General features: G+C 40.2%; 1 protein-coding gene and 1 non-coding gene across 2 annotated transcripts in view; both read left to right on the top strand.

The window, feature by feature from the left end:
- LOC137239114 (centaurin-gamma-1A-like) overlaps positions 1 to 20,049 on the top strand; it is a 455,958-nt gene that overhangs the window by 140,912 nt on the left and 294,997 nt on the right. The window lies entirely within an intron of this gene.
- On the top strand, positions 19,071 to 19,196 carry TRNAL-CAA (transfer RNA leucine (anticodon CAA)). Its single transcript has 2 exons — positions 19,071 to 19,108; positions 19,152 to 19,196. It is a non-coding gene; the product is annotated as a tRNA-Leu (tRNA).

Below are 20,049 nucleotides of genomic sequence, written 5' to 3'. Positions count from 1 at the left end.
TCTCAGATCTCTACACAACTTGAAGAGCAGGAAGTCCGTATATCATCTAAGCTGGAAGCGCACATGGAAGAGAAAGTAACCCAGTTTCATGAAGGGTTCAGTGGCCGACAGGAAAAAATCGAGGCTGAGGTAGAAGCTTTAAAAGGCCGTATACAGGAGCTGCAACTAAATCGCCCAGCAGTTTCAGCGAGTAATCCAAAGGTAAAAACACCATCCTTTGACAGTTCTGTTCCTTTCCAGGTATTCAAGCTTCAATTTGAGAAGACGTCAGCAGTGAACAACTGGAATGCGGAAGATAAAGTTGCTGCACTGTTCGTGGCATTGAAAGGGCCTGCAGCTGAAATCTTACAGACTATTCCAGAGTACGGGCGGAACAGTTATGAAGCATTGATGGCCGCTGTCGAGAGACGTTACGGAAGCGAGCATAGGAACCAGATATGCCAAATTAAGATGCAAAACCGTTACCAGAAGGCGAATGCAGGAATTTGCGTAGGATGTTGAAAGATTGGCTCATCTCGCAAATGCAGACGCACCCGTGGAATACACCGAAAGGGTAAAAATTCAAAACTTTATAAATGGAATACGGGACGTCGAAACCAAGCGAGCCACATACGCAAACCCAAAGCCAACATTCGCAGAAACGGTATCACATGCATTGACTCAGGAAACTGCCTCACTATTGAGTAAACCAGCATACAAAGCTCATCGTGTGGAAGTGGAAAGGCCAGATTAGGTAGACGGAATTTTGGAAGCTTTAAAGGGAACGCAACAGAAGAATAATGATGCAATGAAATGCTTTAAGTGTGGGAAGTCAGGGCACATTGCACGTCATTGCAGCACCGGTCCTGGTAGTTCCAACTTGGCTGGTCGTAAACGCAAAACTGGAGGAAATAACCAAGAGCGAGTAGGATGTAAAGATCGAGAACTTGCCCCAGCTATTGAATGTCCTGTGATATCTATCTCGCAAATTGGAAGAAAATTGAGCAGTCTTACCGTCAACGGAAATCTGGATAGCAAAGAATGTGTACTGACTGTAGATACGGGCGCAACTCATTCCCTTATCCGATCTGATTTGGTCAACAGGTGAGTAAAGCCACTACCAGTAGCAAAATTTCGTACGGTCACTGGCGGGTATAACCAAGTCCAGTGAGAAGTGATATGTGAAGTCTTAATTGGAAAGGTCACGATTCTACACAAATTCGTTGTGGCAGAGATAGTTGATGAAGTCATATTGGGAGTGGACTTCTTAGTTGACCATGACATCAGGATCGATATGCAGAGAAGGATTATACACTATAAGAACCAGGATGTACCACTCAACTTCATTTTGGAGAAAGGGTTCAGCAGTAAGTGAGTGCTGGTGGAGGCGATTCGACAAAGACCACCAAAGTCAAAGGGTGAAGGAACGAATGGGCCAAACAAAGCAAAATCAAAGATACCTGCGAGAGAAACACTGGCATTGACAAAACCAAATGGACGCACTAAAACGAAGGAAAGATTTCCCTGAAGAATGCAAGGGTAGTTTCAAGCCAGGGCGCACTACTGTTGTGAACCATCAAGACAAAGTCATTCCGTCAAGATCTGGCTCTGCGAAGTAGTCCAGTGGCCAAACAACTGAGTGTGAGACAACGAACTAGGATAGTGAGCATTAAGATGAACCACAGGTACGACAAGAAGAACAATTCGGAAGGGTTCTTGGAGGGAGATTTGGTACTGTTTTACAACCCTCACCGGCGGAAATGTGTTCCATCCAAATTTTGGTGCTGTTGGAAAGGCACGTACAAAGTTGTGAAGAGGATCATACAAACCATTGGGAAACCACGAAATAGAAGGGTGGTTCATTTGAAGAGGCTAGCAGCGGTTAGATGGAGAGATTTGTCTGATCGGGACGATCAGACTTAGGTGGAGGGCAGTGTGACGAATATTAGTGTCACTAAGTGATACTCACATCACTAATCTGATACTAAGTAAATAAAGCCACAACAACAATAAAGTAAGCTGTCACTCTTGGTACGTAAACAAATCAATCATCATTTACACACATTTCTATGTGAAAATGTAAAAATCAAAGTTTAGCAAGAATATGTCTTTATATGAGGAAACATTTTTCGCTGATTTTTGTCCATTTATATAAAGGAAGTGCTTAAAATTTTTTTATTTTATTTTATTTTTTTTTAAAAAAGTTGCTCAAAATAGGGTCAATAGCCAAATTCAGCATTTGAAGTGAAATTTCCTTGCGCTGCCTTATAATGGTTATAAAATGCATTCTGCCGAACTATGGTACATACATAACTTTTCATAGATAAATTTGCGCTAAACTATTATGATTGTTATTGTTATTCGTCCTGGCAGATTATTTGGACCCGTTCGCTTGCAACTGGTTGACTGAATGTACATACATACGCATGTATATTTTGCTACTTTTTATAACATTTTTTTTTGCAGTGTTTTTGGTTTTTCCAACTTCTTCTCTAAGCTGGAATTTTGTTTTTTTTTTAATTTTTATACATTTTTGTACCTCAATTTTTCGCGTGTATGTCTCTTTTCGAAGATTTTTTCCTTAGGAGTGGTTGTATGTAATTTGAAAGCTGGAATTGTTTCAAGGCTGGGGTAGCTTTCAGGGTATCCAGTATAGACTAGAGGCTAACATACATGATCAGTGTTTGATGTCATGTGTATTCGGCAAGCTGTGTTCTATAGTAGTCCTGCTCATTGTTGCTTCTGCCCGGGCGTCACATGTTGCCTGGGAATTATTTTCGGACACTCCTTGTCAATTTTGTTTTATAAACAAACCGATGTCGCCGTTGCGCTACCTCCGGTGTTCTATTCGTTATATTTGCTGGCCAATTCAGAGTATTTTTTCAGTCGGACTCTGTTGGAGACAAGGAGGTCACTAACCAACGGTTGTAACAGCGCCAAGTTTCTTGATGAACAAATTTGTGATCAGCGGGGGGTTTGTATGGGATAAGGAAGAATAGGTCTACTAGCATAAGATTTGAAGTAGAGACGGTTTGTCAAAGTGGAAGAGCTTGTAATGCAACTGAGAGGAAACGGAATTAAATTTTTTAGAATTAAAAGCTTAGCATATAAAATAAGTTATATTTTTTATTTCTATTTTAATTCTCTGTTCACTCTTAATCTAGCATTTTGTTACAAAATTCTTATTTAAATTTAGGATAACGTGCAAAACAACCAGTCGCACACAATTTACTAATCCCTTTTCCCCTCGAATATCTCTTATCGTCTTACATAAATAAAAGGTTTTGCATGCTAGAACTCCTTCAGCATTGACACTTTACGGACTTCAACGGCCACTTAGTCGTCCTAATCTCTGCTGCCACTTGGCTTTCATAGTTTTCCAAAGCATCGGCTGCGCAAAAAAAACCTTCGATGTGCCAGCTGTGCTACGCAGACACCCCAAACAGTTGCGTTAACTTTGAAACTGTGAATTTTCCCCATTTATTAAACTCCTTTTGTGTATGTAAGTACGCATGTGTGTGTGGGTATGTGTTCAAGCGTTTCTAACTTGTAATTTTATTAATTTAACATTGTGCACGTTACAGCGACATAATTCAACGCAAAATGTCTCGCTAACGCTAAAATGAGCCTTTACTTACTACAACTTTATGGTTGCCACTTGCATCCTTTCTTAGCCGGGCTCAAAGTATGATAGAACTTCTTCGTTTGTTTGCTTATAAACTTTTATGTCACTTTAAATGCTGCTGCGCTCTTACTCACCTGTCACATTTGCAGCGGAAAAGTCCTTCCCTTTAACTCATTTTTTTTACCTCACCTATAAAGTCTTACTTTCGTTGCTTGTTTGCAAAGCTCTCGAAAAGGGGTGCTGTTCCGCTTTGGCCCTGTAAGCTTCGCTCATTACGTTCGTTGTTCGCCCTGCGGATGTTGACAGCTACAAATAAAGTTTGTAACTTAAAACTTTTGTCACTGATTTGCCGTACAATTATTTTCCATCCCAATTGCGAAGTGATAAATTAAAGCGAAGGTTTTATGGCAGATGGTACGGAATTGTTTTAAAATTCTTCTCATGTTCTTTCTCTCATAACCTTTTCATTTTTAGCAGCTAAAAACTTTAAGGGCCGTTTGAGTGCATAATTTTTATTAAGAAAGCCTAATCTAATAAAATACTTCCCGATCGTATACATTCAAGTGCATATTTTATTAAGATACATCTTATAAGTTAAAAGTTTTGGAAATTTTCGAAAGCCGATAAATTAAAACGAAATATTTTTCCAGAAAGTTTGGAATTTGGGCGAAATAACTACATATCGCTCATATCCCTGAATAAATCGTTCTAATAAATGCAAAACATGTTAGGAAATAAGTCTAAAACTGTAAAGACTAGGTTCCGATGGGAACTTTAACTCTTAGAGAGGAATACTAGTATCAAGATAGGGGGAGAATATCTTGATCGAAATTTTAATGGGTCATAAACATGCTTTTTTATGAGTCACTGACCGGAATCGCATGCATTCCGGCAGTATAATCTTATGGGCCAGGCATCGAGCTGATTGGAATCCGGTGCATTCCAACAACACAAGTCGTGTTACTTTTTTATGCCTTGTGATGGCGTATCCTCATTACACTACTCTTAGCTCTGCCGGATTCCCATGACATGGTGATTGGAATCTTGTTGCATTCCAACAACACGATTGGAATCCACTGCATTGCGAAATCATGCTGAACGGAATCTGATGAATTCCTCCAGTTAAGATCTCGCTATAAGATCTTATTTCTGCTCATATTTCTTATTATTATATTCTGAAATTAAACTGTAATGTTCAATTGTTTGTAATATAACATTGTTGAAATCTCGATATATCGTAAATTTTAACTTTTGAGTTGTATATTTATATATCTTTTATATTATGCACTCGACCATTTCAAGTTTGTCGTCGACTTTAAATAATAAATAAATAAATATGCTCCAGCTAGCCATCTGGTCTATCGAGGTGTCTTAAGCTAGCTCAACCTTTCCAGCACAATTAAAAAACGAGATCGTACTAAATTGCACAATATTTAATGCTAATTTAATACGAGTTAATTAAATTTATTACACTTGTATTTTGAAAAATGTTTAAGGCTGGTTGACTTCTTCAGAATCTTAAATTTAATAATTTATAGATATAAGGCTTTGGCACAAAGACCTCGTAATTAAAAAGAAACTCAAAAGTCGTGATCAACGACTGTCATAACTCCAGGGTGATCATGTCGCTGTGCAACGCAGAAAAACCGCCCAGCATCGGAAGAAAAGTTTATCGTCGAAAAGCAAATCAGAAAACAGGCACCAAATAATTTACTGTGCAGGTCTTCTGCATCTGCCCCCTGAGAGAAATCTTAGATCTGAAGATGTAATCCAGCATATAATGCATTGTTCTCACCCGCAGCACAGTGGTCTCTCCAATACTCAAAGCGCAATGTCCATGATTCGTATTCATATGAATGGGTGGTTTTGATGGTTCATAAATATGTTTGTCTGATTTCAATCCGCAATTTCCTACTATGTCTAAAGTAGTTTTTATTGTTGTATCGATAATAATAAAATTATTAAAAAATAACTTTTAGGCTTCCGATACACATTTAGCACACTCTTGGTTCAAAAAACTTTGCAGCCCTTTTATGTGAATTGAAGTATTTTTATGAGCAATCAATAGTAAAAATGGCGAGAAACTTTTGAGCCACTGCCAAAAACCTAATGATGTAACAAATTTTATGATATTTTAAACTACCGTTCAAATGCTTTTTCGCAGCTTTTCGCTTACGACGCTTTCTTCCCTCAAATTATGTAGTATCAGCTTTGCTTAAATTGTTAAATTACCATGTAAACCAACTGGTAAGTACCTAAACGATTATCCTTGCCACACATGCCGCACACCACAGACGCCCCCTAATGGCTTTACTAAAAACAAAAAATATTCGTGAAAAGCATAGACAATAACAGCTTCTTGTCCTGGTTTCATTTCGAACAAGTGCGAGTATGTCACCGATGCATCATGCATGCTTCCTACACATGCTTTGGTGGCTCGTACCAATTTTAATATCAACCATATGAAAGAATTCAGACACATACATATCAACTGTGCGTAATATGATGATGTCCTTAAATACCTAATACCATAAGCGCATACCAAACATAAATGTATAGTATTTCCGTAACTTTGAATGCACGAGCCAAATGAAGAGCAAGGCTACAAAAAATAAATACATAAAAGTAATCATGTACTTACAAGTGCATCAAATTAAAAGCAAAAAAATCAAAGAGTCCTTAAAGCACAAAAAAGGATATAAGCACTTGTTAGCAGGCGGTTCAAATAAAAAATCCATACGAATACAAAAATTCTATAAGACAAGCTGTAGGTGGGTGGATAAGCGTTGGTGAAGAATGAATAAAAAAAAAATGGAAACACTTGTGCCAGTTGGCTGGATACTTGGGCACATGTTCACACAGCTCACCGCTCAATGTACAAAAAAGCGAGCGTTGAGGACTAGCCCAACCCCATATAAACGGATTTGTAGTATGTAGAGCGTAAGGAGTGCCATTGGCTGGCGCCGATTTAGTTAAATGTAGGGTAACGTTCAATTAAATTAAATATCGGTGTGCGTGTTTCCCTATGGGTGTGTGGGTGGCGTGCGCTTTAAGGGCGGTGAACCATTGACTTTGGAGTTGTTGTGTGCCTGAAAGGTTTGCTTGCTATTTAAATGCAATTTGAATTGTTGCATTTTTTCGTTCGACACGCGATTACAAAACTCATCCTCTTTCGAGCATATCTAAGTACAAAATACAAGAACTCGTGCTTGTTGTCAATATTTGTTTAGAATATTTATTCAGTTCTTTGAATGCGTTTATTGTGTGGCCACGTGACCATTGTAAGGTGTTTTATTCAGAATACTCTTTACAGTGGGGAGCTTACAATGGAACCCTGCTCTGTTAAGCATTTCGTAAAAAAAATAGGTCAAACAAACAAAGGTAAAATATTTCTAGCTCACCTTCAGATAACTTCGTTTGGTTTGATTGAAATTCTAAAATTTTATTTATATATATATTTTTTATTATTTATATTATTATTTTTACTAAACCATCGATAACTTTAGATTAAATTACATTTTCTTTCTTAATTTACAGGTAAGATGATCTAACTCGTCAAATTTCTGAAAAGTGCCTGGTAAATATTTTTAGTTTTTAACACGTAAAATTTTCAATAAGCTACACGTTTTTCTTAAACGCAAATTTTTTTGAATCCCATACTTTAACAAGTGTGAATGGAACATTAACTTACATAAGTGCTTTATGAGAAAGGTGCTTGCAACATGTTTTCAACGCATTTCGGCTAGTAATTTAGACTTAATTGCAATATATATTTTTTAAGTATCTGTAACACTCTGTGGCCTTTCTGCTTCTATTTCGGAGCTCGTTTTCTGCGTGCCGTACGTAACTGAACAAAGTTTCAGGCAGGCATATACGCGATATGCAGTGCTGTCCTTTGCAATAGAGCACAGGGTGTTCGAGTTCTAGAAATGACTACTCGAGCAAAGTATCGAGCATTTACACGTAGCTAGTCCTATCGGCACAGCATCCGATTTTTGAGACAAATATTTTTTTTATAGCCTCCAATATTGAAACCCAATTCTTCAAAAAAGGTGGACCAAACTCTTAACTCTAAAGACTCAATAGGGCGACCTTAAAATACCGCGCTTGCACACTGCAATTGGAAGTATCAAAGGAGATAAGGGGGTGAGATATGACGCCGAAAAATTTGGTATGAATTTGGTGTTACATAGGTTGAAGCGGCTCGTTGCATCGCGTTGCGTTACACATTATATGCAGCTTCGTTATAGTCCTAACTCTCCTCTAAGTCAGTGCTGGTCTTCCCATTATCTGCTAGCAAATACGAGTGTCTATTTTTTCTCTGGAATACTTCAAGGGCTAACCCATATTCTCTCGATACCGAACATAATTCCCATGCATCAAAACATGATTCAATTGCCTAGTCCGTCTATCTAAAAAAGCATTTTTTGACAAGACAATACAACATTAGATTAGATAAATTAATTTCACAAAACTAAATGACTGGCAAAAAAGTATTTAAATAAAATTTCGTATCTTTGCTGCGTTCCTTAAAAAATAATAATTCAATATAAACCTGGAAAATAAGAAAACGACTCCGGAAAGTTTTTCTCGTCTGCATATAAAGGAAGATTCTAGTATTTGCCAAGAGGACGGAGTTATTTTATAACATAGGTCCTGGTGTTTGATAGGCGTTTTCAGTTTGGTCGTTAAAACAAACTTCTGGTAACACTACGGCCTTATTCAGTCTATGTGAGGTCCTCATGGACCGGCCCGTTCAACCTAACCTAACCTAACCTGCATATAAATTTATATAATGAAGAGCAAATACTGCCTGTATAAATTTATTTCAACTCGCGCTGAATTAATTGTGGTAAAGAAATGTTTACTTTTATTTGTCTTGTTTGCTTCACCCTGTATATCGGCACTCTTAATACTACAATTACCGCTACACAAAAGTTTGTTTGACTTCAGGCAATGCAATTTACTACTCGTGCATCTAATCTTCCATTCTGTCTACAATCGCTACTTGACTAATTGTCATTTTCTTAATTACCAAGTCAACTTAGCCCCTGCAAGACCAGTAGAAGTCGACCAGCAACAAACCAGCAACTAACGCCCGGCGCTATTCAAACGAGTCATAATTTGTATGTTTGTTTACTTAGCCAATAGCCCACAGCAAGCATATAGTTTGAAGATTTTTGTATTGTCATTGAGGCAGACAATATTTCCAAGTAGCGACTTTTTTTAATTCACCCAAGTATGCTTATCCACATCTTTTGTTTGTATAAACACCACTAAATTTAATGAACAATTTGGTCATTGGTAACAAAACAATTCGCATTCTATCTTATCAGAATTGCATCAGAAATATTGCAACAATTCGATTAGCAACCAAGCTCTAAATCCATTGTAATTGTTACGTTAACTGAGACAAAGCAACAATTGCTCTTTGATGTGGAAAAGCGCCTTAAGTATTGCATGCGGATATGTGCTTAGGCTGTTCCAAAAGATTTCATAGACAAACTAGAACGTCTTTTCCTAAAAAAATCATTTGACTACATAACCTTTTACAAATATTTGTATATGCTCATATATATTAAGCCAATATGATTGACTTACCGCTTTTGTTCTTCATAACCACTAACTAAGTTAACTGTTGATTAGTCTTCTTCAAACTGTCCGAAAAATTTCTCATCGGTTCTAATAAGCTTTCAAAACCACAAAATATCATTGTTGACCGAAAAGTGCAGTTAGTTCTTATCAAGCATTTGTATTTATTATTATTAATTTTTACTATAAATATTTATGTATATATTGCAAAAAAGATAAGTTTAGGTAGGTAGGTTGAACTGGCCGGTCCATGAGGACCTCACATAGACTGATTGAGTCCGTAGTGTTACCAGAAGTTTGTTTTAACGACCAAACTGAAAAACCCTATCAAAAACCAGGACCTATGTTATAAAATAACTCCGTCCTCTTGGCAAATACTAGAAGCTTCCTAGGACTTAAGCCACTTGCTGCTTCTAGATCTGACAGCTGTATCACTCCTAATAGCTGGAGTCTTAGCCTGGCAAGTGCAGGGCACGAGCACAGAACGTGCTCGATCGTTTCCTCCTCCAACCCGCACTTCCTACACCTGCTATCACTGACCAAGCCTAATTTAAAGGCATGTGACGCCAGAAGGCAGTGTCCAGTCAGAATACCCGTCATGAGTCTACAGTCCTCTCTTTTTAATGATAGAAGCAACTGTGTTAGTCTAAGGTTGTAAGACCTACACATAATCTTCGACACTTTACAGCCCCGCGCTTGAACCCACGCCTTTTCTGCTTGGTCGATCATGTGCACCTCTCGCCTTCGCTTAATCTCGCCCAATCTAATTGGGACGTCTACGGAGCAAGCTTCAAGGGATGCGCCCTTTTTAGCTAATTCGTCCGCTTTTTCATTCCCATCTATTCCCATATGCCCTGGGACCCAATATAGATGTATGCTTCTCCCTGCCCGATTCTCTCCAGAGACTGCTTACACTCTAACACGCATTTAGATGCTGTGCTATGCGAGATTATTGCCTTAATTGCTGCTTGACTGTCAATATAAAAGTTAACACGGTTGCAGCTTAAGCTATTCTCTTCCAGGGTTTCTACTGCTTTGGTTACGGCTAATATTTCCGCTTGGAAAACGCTACAGTAATCCGGCAGCCTGTAGGATCTGCTTAATTCCGGATCAGCGCAGTATACCGCAGACCCTACTCCTTCCACTATTTTGGAACCATCGGTGTACACATGTATCGCCTCGTCCGCCATTTGCGCACCCTTGCGCCAACCGTCCACCTCTATTGTGGCCTTAAGATCTCCCTCAAAGTGCAGGTAGGGAATCATGTAGTCTGTTCGTCTTGTGACTGAGGACGCTATACTACTATGGCCATATGGTCGGCGCTCAAGCTGCCCCGAAGCATCGAGCCTGGTTGCGGTCGTTAACGCTTTGTTCTTTGCTACCAGGTCTACAGGTGGAATGTGCAGAATGGCATACAGTGCAGCCGTCGGGGTTGTTTTCAGGGCTCCCGTAATGCAAAGCATCGATAGTCTGCATACCCCCTCTAATTTTTTGAGGTATGTTGTTTTTTGTGTGGCTTTCCACCAAACAAGAACTCCATAGTATAGAATAGGGCTTACAATCGCTGTAAAAACCCAATGAGAAAGAGAGGGCGATAGGCCCCACGTACACCCCAGCATTCTTTTACATGCATAGAGTGCCGTTGAGGCCTTCTTGACCCTCTCCTCCACGTTGAGCTTCCATGACAGCTTACTGTCTAGGATGATTCCTAGATATTTTGTGCAAGGTTTCTCCTGTAAGGTCACCGCTCCTAACTTAGGCCTGGTCCAATTTGGGACCTTGTACCTCTTTGTAAACAAGACCATATCCGTCTTCTCCGCATTGACTTTCAGCCCGACATTAGATGCCCAGGTATGCATATCCCGAAGCGCCCGATCCATCAAAGAACTAATCGTTGGAAGGCATTTTCCACTTATGACAATTGCAACGTCATCTGCGTAAGCCGTAAGTTTTACGGGTCCCTCATCGAATTGCCTGAGCAGTTGGTTGATGACCAGTGTCCACAGCAGAGGTGATAGCACCCCTCCCTGCGGCGTGCCCCTGTCCACTGATTTCGTGGCCTCGTACAATCCCCATTGTGATGTAATCTTCCTGCAATTTAACATGCAGCCGATCCATCTGATTAAGGCAGGATGTACTTTAATGTAATTAAGACCATCCATAATCGCCCATTTTGCAACATTATTGAAAGCCCCGGCAATGTCCAAGAAGACTCCTAGAGCATACTCCTTATATTCCAGGGATTTCTCTATGCTTATTACCACCCTATGCAATGCGGTGTCTACCGACTTGCCTTTGGTGTACGCATGCTGTGTTGTGGAGAGCAGCTTTTCATCCACGTTGGACTTTATGTACACATCTATCAGCCTCTCAAAGGTTTTGAGCAGAAGTGATGTTAAGCTAATGGGTCTATAGTCTTTGGGATACACGTGACCGATTTTCCCCGCCTTTGGTAGAAAAGCTACACGAGCAGTTCTCCAAGAGTGCGGTACATGATTCAGTCTTATGCACCCATCGAATATTATTTGAAGCCATTCCACGACCGCCCTACTTGAGACTTGTAGCATGGCCGGGAATATACCATCTGGGCCCGGCGATTTAAACTTAGATAAAGATAAGTTTACAACTAGAACTTTCCGCAGACAAAGCGAATTAGTCTAAAAACGCCATTACAAATCCAAAGCTTTGAAGAATAGCTTAGTGTCTGAATATTACCTGTTGTTGTTGTTGTTGGTGTTGTTGTAGCAGTGCTTCGTCCCATCCAATAGGTGCGACCGATCAAAAATTGTCATCGATATGCTCTAACGGGAGTCCAAGGAACCTTGTAGGGGGTGGAGGAAACTTAACAGGGGTGGACCATAATGAGAGGGGTGTTAGAGGCGTTGGTTCCACATTACAGCTAAAGAGATGGTTGGTGTCATGTGGGACACATTACAAGCGGGGCATACATTTTGTATGTCGGGGTTGATTCTGGATAGGTAAGAGTTTAACCTGTTACAGTATCCAGATCGAAGTTGAGCTAGAGGGACTCGCGTTTCCCTGGGCAGTGTGCGTTCCTCTTTCGCAAGTTTTGGGTACTGTTATTTGAGTACTGGATTCACCGGGCAATTCCTGGTATAAAGGTCCGACGCCTGTTTGTGGACTCCACCTAGGACCTGCTTGTGTTTTTTTGCTTCATACGGCTGAGTTCTCAGGTGCCGTATTTCCTCATAATGCTTACGGAGATGACTCCTTAAGCCCATGGGCGGTTTTGGCTCATCAATCAGAGGTCTGTTGGGCTGCCCTGGTTTCTGGGTATTCAACAGGAACTCTTTGGTTAGCATCTCATTTCTCTCCCTGATGGGGAGTATTCTCGTCTCATTATGTAGATGGTGTTCTGGGGACATAAGAAGACAACCGATGGCGGTTCTGAGAGCAGTATTTTGGCAGGCCTGTAGCTTATTCCTTATACTCTGGATTTTCGGTACAATTGCGGCTGCATACTCATCAAAATGTAGATCCTGATCAAACGTCACACACAAGATTTTGGTGTGTAGGACAGTCGGTAGCGTAGTGCCATCGACGTGGATGTTCAAAATGGTCGACATTTGGGACGTCCATGTTTTAAACAAGGTCGCGTAGGATTTAGTCGGTGATAATGCCAGGTTTCGCGAGGTAAAAAAACTGGAGATCTCAGGGAGGTAGCCCTTTATTCTGTTGCAAAGCTCATCGATCTGTGGGCCTGGACCTGTGGCCATTATTGTGCAATCATCGGCGTAAGAAACGATAGTAACTCCTTCTGGTGGCGAAGGTAGCTTTTTTGTGTAGAAGTTAAACAAAAGTGGGGATAGGACACCACCCTGTGGCACCTCTTGTTTAATTATTCTTGGTTTTGATGTTTCGTTTCTAAATTGCACCGGTGCATGCCGACCACCCAGATAATTTGCGGTCCACTTTTTAAGACTTGGGGAAGGGTAAAACCTTCCAGGTCTTGCAGTAACGTGCCATGGTTGACCGTATCAAAAGCTTTTGATAGGTCTAGCGCAACGAGCACTGTTCTATGGTGGGGTTTGGATTTAAACCGCAATTTATCTGGGTGGCATTTAGCGCGGTGGTGGTGCTATGGAGTTTTCTAAAGCCATGCTGAATTTGCTTTGAAGTAGGGGAGCAAAATGGCTTCAAGCGTCTTGGCTACTGGCGATAGGAGATATACCGGGCGATATGACTCTCCTATGTTAGCTGGTTTCCCAGGTGTTTACGCGGCGTAGGCTGCCACTCGCCCCATCTCCCCCTTGTACATACGTATATCGATGAATTTATATATATTCCGTATCTTGTACTGTATTTTATTATGGAATTGTATTAGAGTGAATTACCCGCATAATCCATGAATTGTATTTACCCTTTAAATTCCCTATTGGGAACACTAATGGACGTGTGGCAGCCTCCACCGCGAAAATCCACCAAATGTAATTCGCCGCAAGGACAGGATGGCGATCTGGCATGATCGCCATCTGTCAAAAAAAAACCACCACCTTTTTGGCCATTGCTTAATTTTCTTAGCTTGTTGTAAATTGCAAATTTTCATTTTGTGCTCTGCAAATCCCCGGTTTTATTTTCTTTTATATTATTATAATCAAAAAAGTATTGTAATTCGACAATCCGCAGTTTATAATAAATCTAGCGCAAATACGCAAAGTTGTTATCTGATTTCTGTATCGAAAAGGTTCTCCGCAAACGATTGATTCTAGAATACATAGCTCCATAAAAGTGTTTAAGACAAACCAGTACCGAGCAAAATAAATAATTGTTGTTTCCGTTAAGTGCCATAAATTGGGGCAACCTACAAAGTGCTGAGTGTATTCATATACGAAGTACCTACAAAATCTTCAAAGCAGATCAATAAAGAGTTCAAATCAAGCTGTAAGCGAAAGTCACGCATCGCTAACCAGGATAAATCGACGCATTCAACACAGCGCCAGCGAAGTGTCCGCGTAGCAGCACAACACCACCAGACCATCATCACCAACCATTTACACAAAGCGGCAATCCACCGAAATACCCGGGTAAGTCTCGAGTAACTAATGGTCCTTCGTCGCCATTGACGGAACCAGCGTTTTTCAATAATATAAAAAACACGTACATACATTACGTATATCCCCCGACTAAAATTTGGTGGCTCCCGCCAAATCCAAATTTCTCCCGCCAGAATTATAATTTCCCGCCAAAAATACATCTATATATATATATATATATACAGTATCACCCCCATATACACCTGTACGTAAAAGCGGTGCATTAAAAAATTTCGAGGCAAATCCCACACACACTTGCACAAAGTTAGCTCATTGCCCTGTAATACTTGAGTCCCTTGCGGTATAAATTAAATACATATCTCCACATTTACATTGTTGACGATACCCATACCCAGCAAAAAATTCGGCCACTTTCACATAGTCTGAAATACCCAGCAGCAAATTCTGCAGGTCATCCCAACTGGTCTCAGACTACTCCCAATTAATCTAACTGGTCCTAACCTACCCACTCTTGACCGATAGGAAAGCTTCTGCCTTTGGTATTCCCTCATAAATAAACACCAGGCAGTCCCAAAAAATTCCCAAAATAGCTAAAGTAAAACTAAGCAAGTCCTTTTTTAGAATGGCTACCGTGGTCGAAAATAAATTTATATCCGAAACGGATCTCTTTTCGGATTACTGCGCTCGGTTCGGCACAACCGAGATCCAAGATAACACCGAAGCATCCCTAAAAATAAAAGATAAAAATATAGATGTGTTCTGGGAAAGGGTACAGAGCGCATATGACGCCGTCGTAGAGTCAGATGACAACGACCTTCCCGAAAACTTTAAGGCCTCAGCCTTCAATAAATACCGCGCCTGTCTTATAGCATATGAAGACACAAAGGCAAGAATAGGCGATCAGCTCCAGCTAAGGGTACTAAGCAATACCGTCCCCACTACAACTACCACTCCCCAAGAAAGTTCCGGGATGCACCTCAAGGTACCCGCCTGTGACACCGAAGTATTTTACGGGAGTTATGATCAATGGCCGTCCTTCCGTGACATGTTCACGGCGGTCTATATCAACCACCCCAAACTCTCGAGCGCCCAAAAACTGTACCACCTCAGGTACAAAACCCAAGGAAAAGCCGGCCAGATAGTAAAACAATTTCCACTGAGTGATGACAACTTTGCTCTGGCTTGGGAAGCTCTTAAATCCCGTTATGAAAATAAAAGAGTCCTGGTCGACAACCAAATCAAAGCCCTCATGACCCTCAAGCCCATTCCGACTGAAAACAGCGAAGACATCCAGCGATTGCAATCCTCCGTTAATAACTGTCTCCAGATATTAGCAACCCAACAAGTCTCGACAGACAGTTGGGACCCCATATTAATATATCTGGTAACCTCAAAACTGCCGGAAAATACAGTTGCGCTTTGGGAGCAATCTTTAAGCTCCAGAAGAGACCTACCGAACTGGTCCCAAATGGATCAGTTTTTGACTACTCGCTACGAGATAGTGGAAAGGGTGGATCAATGGCGAAGCACCTTGGCCATTTTCTATTTTTCGGGAATGATAAAGGTGGAAAGAGACAGGTTGAAGACATGTGCTAAATATTTGAAACCCTCTTTCCCTAGGCTTTTAAGCATCGGCATGGCTATCCCGTCTGGACCCACTGCTTTGGATAGTTTAGCATGACCGATGGTATCCTCAACCTCTTTGGCGGTGATGGTAATTGGAGACACGCTGAATTTATATTTATGTGCACGTCTGTTGGCCCTCCGTCTATCTTGGTCGACCGTAGAATGCATTATAAATTGACGGCAGAAAGCGCTCGCGCATTTTTTCGCATCCGACAGCACTTTATCGCCAAAGGCGATGGAAATTGTGTCATTGTGCTTAGACGGATTCGTTAGGGACTTTACGGTGGACCAAAGTTCACCTACACCGGCAGAGAGGTTACAACCGCTTAGGTGCTCCTCCCATTTCGCCCGCTTGTGTTCATCCACAAGCAATCTGATGCGTTGGTTTATATCCCTTATTTCGGGGTCGCCGGGATGTTGTTGTTGTAGCAGTGGTTACAGAAATGACAGTCCTTGGTCGGGAAAAATCCCGAAACGCTCCGGTACATAGAACCGACTGTTTTGGGAAGCGGGGTCGCCGGGGATCGAGCTGTCTTATAAGGTCACGTTCTCTCGCTGAATTTGCGGCCTCCGCCGGAAAGTGAGGCCGAATTTCGTGAATTCTACCGACGGGAATGAAGCGAGCCGATGAAGCGAGCCGATCCGGAGTCAATGACCTTGCGGAAAGCACGCTCCCCTTGGCGAGCATCAGTCGAGATGGGGAGGGCAGTTAAGCGGTTGTCTGTAAAGGATTTGTATTCGTCCCACTTTCCTTTTTTAAAGTTTATGAAAGTGCGTTTTTCCGTGACGATGAAGTCGGCGGTGCGCTCGAGCGAAATAAGTATAGGCAGGTGGTCGAATGTCATTGTTACCATCGGCTGCCAGTTGACGCAGTTTACGAGTCCTGCGCTCACGAATGATATATCCGGCGAACTGTGACAGCTTCCTACCTTACGTGTGGGGGCGTCTCCCTTTAATGTGCAGAACGTCGTTTCTTCAATTTGATCCGCCAGCATCTCACCCCTACTGTCTGCCTGCAAGTTTGAATGCCATAGATCGTGATGGGCATTGAAATCGCCTAAGATAATGTGATTATTGCCAGTGAGTAGGGCGGTATATTATGAATATTACCTCGACGCGGCTTTCATGTATCTATTTACGAACTGAACTGCGATGATTTTAAGTTTTTAGTTCAGGTTTGAATTTTACGTCACTTTAGGATAGGATGGAATATCTTAATTGTTATTCCATACAGCGACATTATCAAAAATGTTTCTTGATGTGCCAGTCGCTTTTTCGACCATTGGAAATCATTTTTCCACCTGATCCTTTCAGCGGAGTGGGGACCGCCGTTTTTCTTTGCTTGCATAGGCAACTTCGGACAACTTTTTCCATTCGCATAACATGGGTAGGCCAGTGTAGTCGCTGTATTTTAATTCATTGGATCATGTTAATGTCTGCATAAAGCGTATACAACTCATCCTTAAATTTTCTTGTATACTTGTCGTCACCAACGCGTAGAGATTCGTAAATCTTTCGAAGAACTTTTCTCTCGAACACTTCTAGGTCCGTCTCATCTGATGTTGTCTGCGCACATGCTTCTTCTGGGACTTGGAGAGCATTATTTTCGTTTGCCTTACTTAGTCAAAATTAGCAGTTTTTTTGTAACTGTGATTCTTCTCAGATTTCTATGCTGGAATTGTTGCTTGTGTTAATTTTGGTTCCCAAATAAACGAAGCACTTTACCATTTAGAAATTGTGGCTACCAACAGCGTTGATGAGAGAGATACTGAGAGATGAGAGCTGATACTTCGTTTTTCGGATTGCTCGTAGACAGACACCCGCTTGCAGCCGCATCTTATGGTGGTCAGACGTTGCCGACCCTCCAGCGATTAAGTCGGATACTGATTGTACTGGTGTGCGATACAACTCTTCTAAAGGGTTGTCAGGGCAAATCATAGCTTCTCTAACCCAATTGTCAACCTCCCCTACCCGTGGCGAATACGATTTATTTAGCAGGCGAGATTTTGGCGACTCCAAGCTCCTCATTGGGGGGTTGGGTGACCTAGAAGGTTCAGCGGGGTTAATTCAAATCGTTCCCACGTTAGTTATGCTAGTGCCTCAATGGTGCTACTTTCCGGAATCTACCGGATCAATATCCGGCAAAGCACCACCAACATCAACAAAATTACCGGAAAGCTTCGGCGAGTCTCCTAATCGTAGAAGAAGAACGTACTGATTTTGTCTTGCCAAGTTTTCGCCTTCACACATTTTCTCAGGTTGCAGTGAGCTTCGTGAACCGTATGTAAAAGTCTCAACCCCGACACTTGCATGGAATTCTACAAAACGCTCCAACCTCCAATTGTTATTGTTTTACTAGACCGTTTGCTCTCGTTTCTCTCCACCTTCACTCTTGATAGTGCTTCTTATTGAAAGCCGTTGTATTTTCTATTCGGCATTCATTTTTCTTCTTCCCTTCCTTGCTTTTAGTTGTGTGCAATTTTCTTAATTGCATGTGGGTTTGGTTGGGTTTTAGTTTCATGACAACAAAGTCGTTACTTTCGTAGAACAGCATGTTGTAAATATATCGAGATGGCAACAACTGTGATTAGATAAGCGGTTCAAAAGTTTTAAGATAATTGATAAATGCAATTACTGGATCTCATAAGAAAATGCAATATGCATTTTGAAAACAATGAAGTGTAAATTCATGGAAAATGGTCAGAATTCAATAAATGTAATGAATAAATGTTTTAAAGACAAATTTGTGGAAATTACTGATAGCAAAGAAATTTAATTCCAATCAAATAATATCAAGAAATGTACTGCGATACAATTTATTATATAAAATCATTATTTATTTAAAATCATTAAAAAAAACTAGTCGGTGCAATGTGTTCTGTGCCCTTTATTTAGTTAAATACAAATAATCAAATATCTGGCTTTCAATTAAAACACTAAATAATTAAATCATAATACACCACAAGATTCAAGTCATTCCACTTTTTCTCTCTCTCACCTCATTTGTGAGAATGTTATTTATAAATCATATGTACACACGTATGTATAGCCAATCTGCTATATTTTTTTTCGTACCTTTATTTTTCTTTTTCTTCCCTCTCACAATTTCTCAATATTCACGCTCTCATCGCATTTCGTAGCATTTTGTGTGTGTTTTATCGCAGAAACTGCCAGCTGCCAGCTGCCAGCTCATCGCTGTGTTGTGTAGCACATTTGGCAATCGTTTCATATATGTCAGGATGGCCGAGCGGTCTAAGGCGCCAGACTCAAGTGTAAATACTTGCCTGTGTAGTCACGGGTTGTGAAGCAGAGCGTTCTGGTCCTCTCTGAGGGCGTGGGTTCGAATCCCACTTCTGACAATAATTTTTTTGTTTTTGAGTTTTTTTTTTTTAATTTCAATTAATTAATTTTTTATGATTTAATTACCAAATTTTTTAGTCTGATTTAATAATTTTTTATTTTGCTAATTTTACTTAATTCGTGTTTTGTGCCGATTTATTCATAAAATTTCATGAATCGCTTATTTAGTTCTTAATAAGTGCATATGTATGTGTTAATTTATTTTATTTATTAAAAAAATGAATAAACAACAATTAAAAAATGCCACTAAAAGCAGCTAAAATCGCCTCGGCAGTCAATCATCTGCCTACACTTGCTTTTTACAAATAAAGACAAATCCCCCGAAGCCACAATAATATATAAAGGTAAACCTTTTTATATTATAAATAACAATTTATTTAAAAAAAAGCAAAAAATTGCAAATTGAAAACATCCAAATACAATAGAAGCAGGTAGCTTTGTTTGAAAAAATCATTTATAAGCCCTTCATCTCCCTCTCTACCGTCAATAAATTTCAATTCGTTATGCATATGATATTATTATTATTTTTTCTTTGCAACTTTAATAAAGCTTTATTAAAAACTCATCAACAACAACGCGGATTCACCAGGTTTCATAAAATAAAAATAAAAATCATACATACATACTAGCGATGCCAATCCGGGATCCCGGATATAAAAAAATGTACTTATCAGGATCTAATATAGAAACCATAGAATTCATTTTAAAAATGTATGCAAAATTCGCAAAATTGCTCAGATTTTTATAAAAATTCTTAAGTTTTTTCTCAGAATTTTTTTGAGTATGCAGTTTTGTTGCCCATTTAATTCTAGTATAATGGGGTGTTACTCTTAAATTCGTAAAAAGTTTCCC

The sequence above is a fragment of the Eurosta solidaginis genome, chromosome 2 (assembly GCF_040869045.1).
Source record: "Eurosta solidaginis isolate ZX-2024a chromosome 2, ASM4086904v1, whole genome shotgun sequence".
Taxonomy (NCBI): domain Eukaryota; kingdom Metazoa; phylum Arthropoda; class Insecta; order Diptera; family Tephritidae; genus Eurosta; species Eurosta solidaginis.
This window is presented reverse-complemented; position numbering and strand designations above follow the sequence as displayed.